The 15,382-nt window shown below is 38.3% G+C and overlaps 1 long non-coding RNA gene across 6 annotated transcripts in view; it reads left to right on the forward strand.

The window, feature by feature from the left end:
- The window catches only part of LOC138159166 (uncharacterized), a 322,195-nt gene that overhangs the window by 103,597 nt on the left and 203,216 nt on the right, over positions 1-15,382 (forward strand). For 4 of the 6 annotated variants that reach the window (XR_011167831.1, XR_011167826.1, XR_011167829.1 and 1 more), the window contains one exon: positions 8,079-8,885. The exons of the other annotated variants lie outside the window; for them this stretch is intronic. This is a non-coding gene — a long non-coding RNA (uncharacterized lncRNA). Of the gene's footprint in view, positions 1-8,078; positions 8,886-15,382 lie in introns of those variants that run through there. 6 annotated transcript variants of the gene reach the window in all.

The raw sequence follows: 15,382 nt of genomic DNA on the forward strand, positions 1-15,382 counted from the left end.
CTTGAGTAAAAGCCATGTTACGAAGGACTTTGTAAGCTACACAGAGGAATTCACATTTTGTCCTAGGGGCAATAAGAAGTCACTGGATTTGGTGGAGTCGGGAAGTCACTGGGTCAGATTAGTCTTTAAGGAAAATCTCTTTGGCAGAGGTGTGTAGGATGGATTACAGTGGGGAGAGGCTTGAGGAAGGCTGTTGCAATAATCTAGGTGAGAGGTGATAGGGACCTGAATTAAAGAGGTAGTTATGTGAACAGAGAGAAGTCAGGGACAAGAAATGTGATGGTAGAAATGGCAAGTTTGGAGAAGTGGGGTGAGGGGGAGTAAGGAGTCCAGGATAATGTAGTTATTATGGTCCTGAGTCACTGGATGCTCAACGCCTATTCTGTGTAGTAGCTGACCTGAACTTTAGAATTTACAGGAAATTATAGATAGAAGGGGCCTTTCAGATCTTCCCCCTTACCTTTAATGTCTCCTGAGAATCTTTTCTCCTAGGATTTTTTTAAAGAATAGAATTGACACTTCTATTTAATAGTTTAAATTTCACTCTCATAAGAAGCAAGGATTAGGGTTATAATAACTCCTAGAAGTTGCTCCCAGTCCTAGAATTTAAGGATTTCAAGAAAAAAAATTGTCCAAAGAAGAAACTAAAAAACTCAGAACTCTGCTCCCTTCTCTCTTCCAGTCCTCTGTTAATATCTTGGTTTCTCCTTTGTAATGCTCTCATTACCTGTCTTGACAGAAGCCCTTCTAGGAATGGCCTGGCCATTATCCCAATGTCTCAGTGCCTCTCTGGTGCCCTTTACTAGCTACAGTCAAAGCCAGAGGGGTCTTGATTGACCTATTAGTCTCTTTTAACCTCTTTGGCCGTAGGCCCTCTTTCATTAGGATATCATAAAAACATAGAATAATCCTCAAGAGGGGCCTTAGGAGTCATCTAAAATAACCTGTAACTAAGTAGGAATTCATTAGACAATGGTTATATAGCTTCTGGTTAAAGGTCTCTGTTGATGAAGAATTCACTACCTCCCAAAGCGGGGAATTCCAATTCAGAACTGTTCTAGTCAGTAGAAAGGTTTTCCTTCCATTGAATTGAATTTTGCCTCTAGAAACTTCCACACAGTGCCCTTAGTGCTGCTTTCCAGGGCTGAGAAAAACAAATCAATACTTCCTTCTCCATGACTGCTCCTTCAAGTGCTTGGTGGGCAGTAGCTGACTTTTGCTATAGGCTGGAATCTAGGGCCTTGGAAACTGAAGAAAGGCTTGAGAGATTTTTAGCTAACTATGAGAAAGCCAGTTAGATTGTGAGGCAAAACAAAACAGGCAGGGCCTACACAAATTGGTCCAGGCCTGGTGCTAGTCAGAAGTCAGGTAGATATAGAAGAAGCAGGAGGACTTGCAAACCAGAGGATAGGCTAAAAATCCAGGGAATGAAGAAACAGTAGCCTGGCAGGTGAAAAGAGAAGACACAGTAAAGACTGATGTGAAGAATCACTAAGGAAAATCCTGATATTTTGAACCTCAGGGCTCAGAGTTTTTACAACCCTTTTATCAGAAGTGCAGAGGATAGAGTGCTGGACTTGGGGTGCAGAAGACCTGAGTTTGAGTCCTACCTCAGACTTTACTAACTGTGTGAACCTGCTCAGACTCAGTTTCCTCTTCTGTAAAAGGGAAATAAAAACAGCACCTGCCTCCCAGGGTTGTTGTGAAGATTAAATGAGGTATGTAATGTTTTGCAAACCTTAAAATGCTATACAGGGCATTCCAAAAGTCTTAATGTAGCTGTGAATGCATTAAAATTTAAACCCCACTAAGACTTTTGGGACACCTTGTGTTAGTGTTAGCTGTTATGTCTAGCTTGGGGCCTTGCAGGTGGAGGTTCGTGGAATTCCCTGCATTGAAGTGGGGAAAAAAGAGAAGTTACTAAGTTGTTATGCCCTGACTCAGGCATGCCTCCTTAAGGACTGACAGTTTTGCTAGTTCCTAGTTGCAGGGGGGGCTAGAGATTTGTGCATTTTGACATTGATAAATAGATCTAATCATCAAATTCAAACATCAGGAAGTGCTCCCTCAAATCTAGCTGAATTCCCTCTTGTATCCGTTTAAATAATTTTTATTTTGTTTTGTTCTCAGTGGAAAATAACTGGTCACCATTCTTAGAATGGTAGGGTTTCTTATACCTTAAGCATTGTTATCTCTTTTCTCCTCCTTTATTTTTTTTTATTACTTTAACATATATTTGTGGAATAAAACAAGTATTTCCTTAATATGGTAAAATAAAAAAGCGAATTGTGCATGAAACTACAAATCTACTATGCACAATTTGCTATTTCTTTCAAATATACAATAAAATTATCATGTAAATTTTCTTTTTTATATTTATGTGTGTACATGAGTATACGTAAAATTATTCTGTACATACTTCCATTTATCATTTTCTTCTCTGGTTGAAGATATGACTTTTTTCATACATCCTTTATAGTTAATTTGGGTATTTATAATAGTAAAAACTTACTCACTCAAAGTAATTTTTAAAACAATATGGCTGTTACCATGTACAATATCACTAACCATTCTCTTCCTTTCTGCTACAGACACCACATCACTTCTTAAAATTCCTATCTTTCTTCAAAGCACAGCTCAGGGAGATCTCCTTACAGGAAGGTCCTCCCAATATCTCCACTTGTTAGTGCAGCCTACCTTTTCTTTTTTCAAAACAACAAATTTATTGTTTATTTATTTTAAACATTAAAAAAAAAAACTATTGAGTTCCAAATTCTCTGCTTCCCTCCTGTGCCTCCTCCATCCATTGAAAGGACAAGAAATATGATATCAATTATATGTGTGAAATCATGGAAAACATTTTCATATTAGCCATGTTGCAAAAAAAAAGCAAGAAAAATAAAGTGAAAAAAATTATGCTTCAATCTGAACTGAGACTCCATTGGCTCTTTCTCTGGGGATGGATAGCATTTTTCATCATAAATCCTTCAGAATTATCTCAGATCATTGTATTGCTGAAAATAGCTGCCATTCACAATTTGTCATCATAGAATATTGCATTTACTGTATATAATATTCTCCTGGTTCTGCTCAGTTTACTTCATATCAGTTCAAGTAAGTCTTTCCAGGTTTTCCTGAAAGCATCCTGCTCATCATTTCTTATATCACAAAAGTATTCCATCGCAATCATATGCCACAACTTGTTTAGCCATTTCCCAACTGATAAGCATCCCCTCAACTTCTAATTCCTTGCCACCACAAAAAGAGCTGCTACAAATATTTTTGTACATATTACACCTTTTCCATTTAAAAAAATCTCTTTGGGGTCTAGATTTAGTAGTGGCATTGCTGGGTCAAAGGGTATGCATGGTTTGAGCCCTTTGGGCATAGTTCCAAATTGTTCTCCAGAATGGTTGGATCAGTTCACAACTCTACCAACAATACATTAAAATTCCTTCTTGAACTTATTTTGTATTACTGTGCATGTACTTTGTGTTTGTTTATCTTTGTTCCTGTTGTATTCCTCCAGTAGAATGCAAACTCCTTGAGGGTATGGACTATTTCATTTTTGTCTCTGTATCCTAAGCACCCAACATAGTGCCTTGAACTTCATTGTTTTTAAGGCATTTTCCAGTCTTATCTTATTCTTCATGATCCCATTTGGGGTTTTCTTGGCAAAGATATTGAAGTGGGTTGCCATCTCCTTTTCTAGCTCATTTTACTGATGAAGAAATGAAGCAATGTTAAATGACTTACCCAAGGTCACACAGCTAGTAAGTGTCTGAAGGCTCTGTCTTCTTTGGGAGATGAGTCTTCCTGACTCTAGGCTGGCACTCTGTACACTGTGCCACCTAGCTGCCCAGCTGACTGTATTAAACATGGTAAGTATGTAATAAATATTTGTTGGATCGAATTGCCATTTTAGATTGCAAACCTTTACTGTGCCACCTAGCTGCCCAGCTGGCTGTCTTAAACACCATATCACTGCTTATGGTTACCTGAGGCCTTAGCTCCCCCTCCCCCACTCATTCCATGCTTGTACCATTTTTGCCCCAAACATAAAATAGAAGGTGCCCCTAACACATGAAGTAGTTGACTCCATGTAACTGTTTTTCAGTAGTTTAGAAACTGTGTTTCTGGACTGTTTGGCAAAAAGCTAATGGGGCCATGAATTAATTAATAACCCGGTGTAGCTCAGCTTCTTAGTGGAGCAACCACTGGGAGATTGTATTAGCTGAAGTAGAGGTCTCAGGAAGGGATAGGGGTGGGTTCAGCAGCAAAGTTCGATGGAAGAAAGAGCTTTGCATGGGGAATTGGATGAGAATGATTTGGTTTCCTGGTATTTTTCCTTTATTGTGACAGCATACCTGAAAATTTTGATGGACTATAGGCCTAACTTATTGGGGAAAGAGTAAATGACTACCTCTCACCAATTAAGGAAAAGTAGTTTAGAAGAACAAATAAGATATCAGGAAAAAGGGCATTGAGTCCTTGCAGATTTTTTGGTCTGCATTTTTTTTTTGCTTTTTGGAGGGCCAATTGGGGTTAAGTGATTTGCCTAAGGTCACACAGCTAATAAGTGTTAAGTGTCTGAGGATAGATTTGAACTCAGGTCCTCCTGACTCCAGGGCTAGTGCTCTATTCCCTGCACCACCTGGCTGCCCCAGGTCTATATTTTTTAACCTCCCATATCTTAAGCAATATTTATCCATGGCATCATGTTATTTCAAAAAGAAATTTGCTTAAAATAGATATAAAAGATAAACTACAAAAAAATACAGTAAACAGTAAGCACCTTTTCTACCTCTAAGACTGAACATTTGTTAATTCAGATTATTCTCAAAATCCCCTACTGCTAAATCAGTACAGCATTCAGGGTCCACAGACTTTATTTTTTTTTATTGTAATTATATTTCAATATAATTTGCTTTCTTTGTAGTCCTAAGTGTTTTAAAATATCATTCTGTGAAGGAGTCCAGAGACTTTACCAGACTGCCAAAGGGTTCTGTGATCAAAATATAGTTAAGAGGGAGAGAGAACATCTTGAAAAGAAGGTGGCAATCACAAAGAACCAGTGTGTCTTCATAAGGAATAAGTCACACCATGTTAGTCTCATTTCTTTTTTTGATAGGGTTGCTAGATTGGTAGATTGGGAAGTGTTGCAGGTAATGCTATATCTTAGCAAAACAATCTGAAAAGTCTCATGCTATTATGGAAAATATGGAAGACCTGTGGACTACATGGTAGGGCTGTTATGTTGATTGATAAATTCAGCAGCTGGTTGGTTGGCCAGAAGTAGTCATGAATAGTTCAATGTCATTTTGGAAATCTCAGCTACACCAGGGGAATTGGCACTTGTCACTGCCATGTTTATCAAGGAATTAGTTGAGGGGTGGCTAGGTGGCTCAGTGAATAGAGCACCAGCCCTGGAGTCAGGAGGTCCTGAGTTCAAATTTGACCTCAGACACTTAACACTTACTAGCCATGGGACCCTGGGCAAGTCATTTAACCCCAATTGCTCTGCCTTCCCCTCTCCAGAAAAAAAAAGGAATTAGTTGAAATTACAGGTAGTATGCTTATCAAAACATGTCTTCAACTGACCCTCATATGACATGATACAAAGATTCTTTGGAGCGGTTAGGTGGCTCAATGGATAGAGGGTTGAGCATGAAGTCAGAAAGACTTCAAGAGTTCAAATTTGACCTCAGATGCTACCTAGTTGTGTGACCCTGGGCAAGTCACTTAACCCTGTTTGTCTTAGTTTCCTCATCTATAAAAATGATCCAGAGAAGGAAATGGCAAATGACTCCAGTATCTTTGCCAAGAAAACCCCAAATGGGGTCACACAGACACAGATATGACCGAAATGACTCAATGACAATAGCAACAGCAACAACAAAAGATCCTTTGTCATCAGGATTATCCTCCTTGAGATGTTCTCCATCCAATCAATGCCCTTCCCCAAAAGCTATTCCTAGAACTAAGCCCACTACTGCAGCTGGCCAGTAAGACTGTGACCAAGGTGTCCTGCAGTCAGCTCATCTGGCCTCATGAGAGTCACTGCTCTGTTAGCAGTGTGAATATACACACCTCAGAAGGTGACAAACACTGTAAGGCAGGGCTTGATTTATTATTTTGTTAATTGCCTAGACTTAAGGGAGAGATAGAGAAAATGTTAATAATACAGATAAAGTAAGATGTGTGCTATGTGTACATTTCCTCCCCAGAGAGTCACTTGTGGAACATTTACCATCATGCCACTGAACCATTATCTCCTGAGTTTTCTGTCTTTTCTCCCCACCCCAGATTTGTCTGTGTTAATTTAAACATTTGGACTTAAGTACTTTCAAAGTGAAACAGAGTCCAATAAAAGTAGCTTTTACAATACAAATAGTAACCATGAAACCCCAGAAGGGAGAGTGTAAAGGGATAAGATGAGGACAGATCAGAGTGGTACAAACAGACAAAAAAAATAGGGATGAACGGAAGGAGATGAGGCTGAGAAAAGCCCTGAAAAACAAGACTGAATAGGAACCAACTGGGAACTAGTGCCTCCATGGAAAACTGGAGAAAGAAGACAGAGGGATACCAGGGAAGGGGGAAATAGTTAAACTAACTAGAAGAGCCGAATGCCTCAATGTCCATTTGAGGGGAGTGAAGATAGGAAGTACCTGAAATTCAATTCAGGTCAAAAAAGCACTTATTAAATGTCTGCTATGAACTGGGCACTAGGAATGTAAGAAAGAGAAGAAGAAAGGAAGGAAGGAAGGAAGGAAGGAAGGAAGGAAGGAAGAAAGAAAGAAAGAAAGAAAGAAAGAAAGAAAGAAAGAAAGAAAGAAAGAAAGAGAAAGAAAGAAAGGAAAAAAGAAAGACAGGAAGGAAGGAAGGAAGGAAGAAAAAGAAAGAAAGAAAGAAAGAAGGAAGGAAGAAGGAAGGAAGGAAGGAAGGAAGGAAGGCAAAGGAAGAAAGGAAGGAAGGAAAAGAAAGAAAAAGAAAAGAAAGAAGGAAGAAAATAAGAAAGGAAGAAAGGAAAGAAGGAAGGAAAGAAGAAAAAAGAAGGAAAGAAAGATGTGAGGAAGAGAGGAAGGAAGAAAGGAAGGAAGGAAAAAAGAAGGGAGAAAAGAAAGGAAGAAAATGAAGGAAGAAAGGAAGGAAGAGTACTAATTTTCAACAATTAGTGTTATAATAGGAGAAAATAACATTTAGAGAAATCATAGGATCTTAAGATCAAAAATTTAGAACTGAAAGGCAACTTAGAGGTCATCCAACCAACCCCCCCCCAGTTTTACAGATAAAGATACTGAGACCTAGAGATCTTATGGGTATATAATTACAATATATAATATAAAATGCATTCAAAGTCCACGGGCTTGATGGGGGATGGGAAGAAAGAGCCCTAACTTCTGGTAGAATAGGGATAGGCCCCTTGTAGAACGTAGCTCTAAGTCAAAGCCCTCAGAAAAGCCTGTTTAGGAGTTTTAAACCCGTGTCATCTCATGGCAGGAATGTGATTAAGTGACCTAAACTTCAATGAAGTTGAATGAACAATGTGAAATTGCACCTTGTGAATTAATCTCAAATGTGTAAAGGCTGGGACCAGGAAATTCCTTCACACTCTTTGAAAGGTTAAGTGTATATAATTAAATTTCCTGTGTGGGCTGTACTGCAGTGGAAAAGGAGAAAAAAAGGAAGACACCAGTGGAGAATCCAGAGACAGTGAGGGGGAAGGCCAGCACCCAGAGGTCTGAATTTTGGTAACGTAAATCTCCCCATTTTTGACACTTTGTGATGGCCATCAAGGAGGAAAATTCAGATAACTGATGCTTTAAAATGACCTCTTTCCTTGCTTTCTCAACATCCACAAGCAATGATTTCTCCTGAAGATATGGAGGTAACCCAGAAGGATATAAACATGTCAGAGGGTTAAGAACCTTGGGCCCAAATTCATTGTCATCGCTGGTATTTTCCATATGTGGTTAGATAGGTGAGCTGTTCATAGAGACGCCGAGAGTTACAAGTACGAAACCTGACCCAAAATTTTTGATTAACCAACATATTCCATTTCTTTTCTCTTATAGTGCAGCTAACTGAATGCCTGAATGTCCACATGAGGACAAAAGCCAACATATTAGAGGAGAGTGAAGACAGGAAGTTCCTGGAATTCAATACAGATGGTGACTGTGATTTCATTAGGATAGGAAACTTCCTGGTGAAGTGTTTCCATCTAGTAACATGGATCATCCAGTCCAGGGGTGGGGAACCTTCATCTACATGTGACCTTGAGACCACAGTGCTATAGTACTGAAATGTTAAGTGACTTACCCAGTGTCACATAGTCAATGTGTATCAGAGATGGAGTTTAAACTCACATCTTCATGGCAGGCTCTCTGACCATTACACTACATTGCCTAGAAAATATTTGCTAACCAATTATTTTAGAGTTCTGACAATGCTTGGCTGGCTTTTTGAATCAGTTTTAGTATACTCAGAGTTGAACAGTCAGTCCCTCACCTCCTTGTAAAGCTGGTCATGCCTTTGCAAAGAAAATTGTCATGTGCATAAACAGAATTAACTTATATGGAGTTCTTACCCAGATGGATTATTCTGCTGCTTTGTTGAGTGGCAAAAATCCATTTAAAATGTGAGGCATCAAGGAATACCTCCTCCTGGGGAAAAAAATGTAACCTAAACCAAGCATGACCTGCAAGTCAATGCACAGAACTCTACTAGAGTCTGAGATATTAACCCGTGATGTTCCCTTTACAATTTTCAAGAGCTTTCATATCTATGATCTCATTTGAACCTCAAAACAACTGGTGGAAAACAAAACTAGAGAGAGACTATTACCCCTCATTTTACACATTAAAAAATGAGCCTTAGAAGAACTTTTGTCTTGTGACTTTTGTCCTAGATCAGTTAGTTACTCTCCTAATTATCCCTGCAAAAGTCAGAGGCTGGACAACTGCTACTGTTTTTGGATTCAGCCAAGAGATTCATCTAAAGGTTTTTTCGGGGGGTGGCTAGGTGGCACAGTGAATAGAGCATGGGTCCTGGGGTCAGGAAGACCTGAGTTCAAATCTGGCCTCAGACACTTAACACTTACTAGCTGTGTGACCTTGGGCAAGTCACTTAACCCCAATTGCCCTGCCTTCCCCCCTCATACACACAAAAAAAGTAATGAAGGCTATTTTTATTTTATATTTTGTCTAGATGATAGATGATATAGCAGCTAGACTCATCTTTCTGAGTTCGTATCCAGCCTCAGACACTTGATAGCAGCGTGACCTTGAGCAAATAACTTAACCCTATTTGCCTCAGTTTCCTCATCTGTAAAATCAACTGGAGAAGGGGGACCACTACAGCATCTTTCCCAAGAAAATCCCACATGGAGTCATGAAGAGTTGGAATGAGTGAAAAATGATTTAAAAAAATTCTTACTAGAGATAGGTACTAAATATTTCAAGTATTCTGGTAAACTACTGAATATTGTATTAACTCTAGAACCTGGGCAAACCTGTGTTTAAGACAGAATATTTTTAAAAAAATTTTTTAATTTGCTTTTTGAAGGGGGAAGGCAGGGCAACTGGGGTTAAGTGACTTGCTCAAGGTCACATACTTAGTAAGTGTTAAGTGTCTGAGGTTGGATTTGAACTCGGGTCGTCCTGACTCCAGGGCCAGTGCTCTATGCACTGAGACACCTAGCTGGCCCTAAGATAGATTCTTTAGGACACACTGAAAAGTGTAACATCATTCAACTAAGGTCCTGGGACTTTTACGTAGAAACTTTTGCTTTTGTAATGAATCAATCAAGAGAGAGTGTCCTGAATAATAGCAGTTTAAAGAATTTATGGACAGTTCTATTAAACCCATGATATCTTGTCATACTCATGCAAATTTATTCTTGGTACTATTTAGGGCCCATATGTGTGCCTTGTCAATCAATAAGCATATATTAAATATATGTGTGCAAGGCCCCGTGCTGGATTCCTGTGACACAAAGCCAAAATTGTGACAATCCCATCCCTCACAGAGGTTGCATTTTGATTCATCTCTAAGCTTCCAGAACCTAAGAGAAAGTCACTTGCTAAGCCTGTCTTATTGAAGGTACATATCTTATTAGCCCCTTCAGTCAGTTCTTAAGGATTTAAATTTCATACTTGGAATCAAAAGCTTGGTGAGGATGTTGCTCCTTATATTACAGGACTATAGCAGCTGTCTCAACATAGCCATTGAAGGGATTTCTTAGCTGTCTTGCTTCGGGATCGAGTTGTTTGTGTATGTTGATGAGGGAAGTCTCTGATGGTTTCTCTTGACTGTACCAAATCTGACATTTACAAAGACCCTAGCCATTGAGACTAGCCATTGTCTGTAAGAGAACCTAAAAGATCATCTTCTGATGTTAACGATTGAACACATAGACAGAGGACTCTAGGCAACAGGATATGAATTTGAGCTTCTTTTCTGCTGGTTCATCTAAATTGTAAAATTAAATGTGACGGCTATGGATCAGCAGGAAGGAAGGAAAAAGAAAGAGGGAAAGAAGAAAGAATTGAAGGATAAAGAGGGAAATAAAGGGAGAGAGGGAGGAAGGACAAGAGGAAAGGAAGAAGGAAAAAATGAAGGAGAATGAGAGAAAGAAAGGAAGTAAAAGGAAGGGAAGGAGAGGAAAGAGATCATAGATTTAAAAAATTATTAATAATTTGCTTACAAGTGACTGGACTTCATATATTTTCATGTAGAAATATATGAAGTTGTCATTTGGAAACTATGTATTTCCAATAGAATCATCACTTGTTTTGATTCTGACTTCTGTTTACCTGACTTACTTACTTGTTCTGCCTTGATTTCATGTCCTGCATCATTCAACTTATCTTGTGTTTGGTTTCCAGTGAAAGCATTGGCTAGAAGCTATGTCTTGTGACCTAAAATCAATTATGATATTTATTGAAAAGACTGTGAAGAAATGACATACGTAACAGGACACTTTATTTACAAAATCAATCAAACAACTGTGCTTACTATCAAAAGAAGAATGCCTACTTTTCTGAGGAAAGTGACTAAGAAGCCTTAGTCAAGAATTGATTCTGATGTCATGGTAAATTTATGGAAACAACCTCTTGGTTGTCATAAGCACACAAAATGGCTAGAAGTATTCCATGTCCCACTTCAAACCTTTGTTGCCATAATTATATTTCTGCATCCCTGACTAGCTTCACATATATTGATAGACACTGTCAGAATGTACTGGGAAAAACACCGGACACAGAGTCAGGGAATCTAGGCTTGAATTCAGACTCAATCTTCCACTTAATGTGTTGTGATTTGGGGTATGACTTTTCTTCTTCCCCGGTCACTTTCCTTATTGGGGAAATAAAAGGGTTGGTCAAGATCGTCCAGCTCTATGATTCTGTAGGTGACAGAAGGTTGAAACTGTAACACGAGATAAGTAATATTGAGGTATATAGTCAATGTCAATAAACACTTAAGTACCTACTGTGTGCTGTGAACTGTGCATATAGATGGAGGAGAAAACAGGGAAAATCACTGAAGCAGGACTCACAGAAACTTATAAGGCAGGCTTATCTCATTCTGCTTCCTGGTATGTATTCTATGCTCTAGGTAACAAATATATTGTTCCCTATGCCTGGAATGTCCTCCCTGTTCCTCTTTGGCAGTTGAATTTCTACCTGTCCTTTGAAGCTTAATAATCTAAGTACCACCTTTTTCAGGAAACAGCTTCCTTATCTCTATCCTCCCACATACCCCTTCTTCACCTAACTCAAGGGTGGGGAACCTACAGCCTTCAGGCCCCTGTTGCCTTCCAGGTCCTTGAGTATGATACACCTTTTGACCCAGTCCAAGTTTTAAGGAACAAATCCTCGTTTAAGGGGATTTGTTCTGTTAAGTTTGTATTCAGTCAAAGGGCTGAAAAAAGAACAATAAATTTTGTTTGCATTGTCTATGTATCATGCATTGTTTTGTATGAGAGTTATCTGTGTGTTATATCACTATATGTTAAGCTCCATAAGGACATGGACCACCTTTCATCTAAACTTTCTCAGTGTCTAGTGCAGTATTCTGCAAATAATGGTTGCTTAACAAATGCTTATTGATTTGAATTTAATTGATTTCATTTGAGTTTGAGGAATTTATGGATGGAAACTTTATTAAAGTCATTGTATTTCAATAACCTCAAGCAAATTAGGCTAAAGGGATGGTGTAAACAATGGTCCCCAGTCAGTGGGCTGTAAGCCCCTAAACAAACATGGAATTATCTCAAAAAGCCTGGAATCTCTGTGAGCAAGTATTTCTATGTTTAAATTTTAGTTTAGCTTCAACAAAATATGTGGCATGCCTCAGTATAAGGTAGGAGGAAATATACATTGTGTAGACTAAACAAATATGTTTCATATATGTATTTGAATTTTTAGCTTAGGTAGATGCATTTATGATTGATAAAATGCAAATTCATTTAAGAGCATTGATGACTTCATTGCAGCTTTATGTTGGCTATCAATAGTAAATCTACTGTCTAGACTTTACAGTATTTTTTCCTGTGTCAAAATGGGCTCATTATATTGTAATAAGTTGGAAGCACTAGTGCAGACTGCTGTGGATACCCTGAAGCTTATTATCATCAGAAATTGACCAATGAGACTTATCAGGTGTCTCAATGATCAACACATCACTTCATATTCAAAATAGGCATTAGTCATCTTTTAAATTTTTTCTTATATGTATTTTATTTTTCAAAATTTTTAGTTTTTTTCCCAAAATTTCATTCATTTTTCCACTCATGTATTCATTAATTTTTTAAAAATTAAAAAAAAATCATTTTTAGGAGTTGGTCATTTTAAGGACATCTCTAGACTTGCACTGATAAATATCATCCAGATAAAACAATAGACTTACATAAAAAGAAAATAAATTTCTATAAATTGCTATTTTATCCACATCTTTACTTTTCTAATATTTTTCAGAAATCAGACTTTGCCACAAACAATGGAACTTTCAAGGTATTTCTGCCACTCTCATTAAGATTATGAGGTCCAGCTGAATCATACAAATTCTAGAGTGCATATAGAGCTATGTAACACTCCCATATAGATTAGTATAAAAAAGCTTCTTCCAAGTGACTTGACAAAAGCAGAACTATTGGAAATTTCCCTTTAGAACCATCTGCTGTTAAACTTTTGGCAATAGCTCCCAGACCCTCACTACAAAGGAAGGGAACAGCTGCTTAAGTAGGGACACTTGATATTTCTACACCTACTAGCATAACACAGATAGAGTCTTAAGAAAGGGCACAGCTAAACCCTTTTTGGTTAAAATATTATGACAGCCAAGGGGCAGCTAAGTTAATTCCATAATAAAACTAAATTAGGTGTTTATTTCAAAGTTAAGAAATTTTTAAAGTAACTCAAGTTGTATTCCACACATCAAGTTACTTTATAAATTTTTTTAAATCTAAAATCTTAGGAATCATGGCAAGGATTATACGGTGAATGTAAAACTGACTGGGGGTTACAAGCATGTTGTATGTATGAATGAATGCTGTTGGGGGAGGATCTGTGTTCCTTGGAGTTCCTCAGTGCTCTGTACCTTTGAAGTTTCTATGATTCAGCTGCTGGGATTTTCCCTCTTCTCTTTCCCATATATCCTTTCTCATTTGTTAATCTCATCAGCTCCTGTGGGCTCAATGATCATCTTTCTGCAAATGGTTCTCAGATCTATTTGTCTTGCCCTAAACCCAGTCCTGACCCCCAGTCACACATTTTCAATGCCATCTCCAACTGGATGTATGCAGATATCTCAAACTCAGCACTTCCCAGATTGAACTGTACCTTTTCCCTAAAACGCGGAGAGCATTTTTGAATGTCCGTTTTTTGTAGAGGGCAACACCATTCTCCCAGTCACAGACAACTTAGGTATGATCTTCAATTCCTCCCTCTCTCTTCTCCTCCATATCCAATCAGATGCCAAGTCCTGCTGCCCTGTTGCCTAGATTACTTCTCTAGCCTACTGGCTAGTCTCCTCATCTCGAGTCCCCATTCTAATTCATTCTCCATTCAGTCATTAATTTGATCTACCTTAAGTATAGGCCTAAATATGTGATTTACTCAGTAAACTCCAGTGGCTCCACTATTGCCTCCAGGATCAAATAAAAATATTCTCTATTTGACATTCAAAACCCTTCATAACCTGGTCCATTGTTTTGCTGTTGTTCAGTAATGTCTCCATGACCCCATCTGGAGTTTTCTTGGTAAAGACACTGTAGTGGTTTGCTACTTCCTTCTTCAGTTCATTTTACAGGTGAGGAAACTGAGGCAAACAGAGTGAAGTGACTTGCACAGGGTCACACAGCTAGGCAGTGTCTGAGACCAGATTTGAACTTATGAGGATGAGTTTTTCTGACTCCAGGCCCAGTGCTCTGCACTATGGCGCCACCTAGAGGCCCCTAACCTGGTCCTTTCCTACCTTTCCATTCTTACACTTTACTCCCCTTTACATATTCTATGATCTAGTGACACTACCTTTCCTGCTGGCTGACTCTTCACATTTTCACTGGTTTTCCTCCATGACTAGAACTCTCTCCCTGCTCATTTCCATCAGACTTCCTTTAAGCCTCAGTAAAAGTCCATCCTCCTGGAGGAAGTCTTTCTCAGTCCTCCTTAATCTTAGTGCCATTCCTCTGAAATATCTCTAATCTGATCCTCTTTATGTCTTGTTTGTACCTAATTGATTGTTTGCATATTGAATTCCCCATTAAACTATGAGCTCTTTGAGAGCTTTTTTTTTGCCCTTATTTGTTTTCCCAACACTTAGCATGGTGCCTGACGCATAGTAAGGCTTAAAAAATCCTCATTGACTTGATTTGATTCTGAGCAATAAATTTCAGTCACATATTCTATGTTGAAGCCTCTTATTACATGTCACATATAAAATAACATAGAACTAGTGAATTGCTCCTGTCATGGGAAAAATTAAGAAGCAAATCAATAGTTCATAACATCGTGTAAAAGTTTGGTAGAAGTTCAGTATGAGGAGAGTTGAAGGGAATATATATGTATATATATGTATAAGGATGTGTGTATATGTATGTAAGCATGTATATGTATGTACATGTATACATAGACAGAAAGCACAGAGTGAGATAAATATGAAGGGATAATATCTAAAAGATAAAATTAAGAAGTGAGAGAGAAATATGTTGGGAGAAGGAGAAAGGGAGAGATAGAATAGGGTAAATTATCTCACATAAAAGAGGCAAGAGAAAGCTACTACAATGGAAGGGAAAAGCAGGGAGGTGAAAGGGAATGAGTCAACCTTACTCTCATTGGATTTAACTTAAGGAGGGAATAACATACACACTCAATTGGGT

Source organism: Petaurus breviceps, unplaced genomic scaffold, assembly GCF_028583685.1.
Source record: "Petaurus breviceps papuanus isolate PSGF00001 unplaced genomic scaffold, PetGlider_PUasm1.0 175, whole genome shotgun sequence".
Classification (NCBI taxonomy): Eukaryota; Metazoa; Chordata; class Mammalia; order Diprotodontia; family Petauridae; genus Petaurus; species Petaurus breviceps.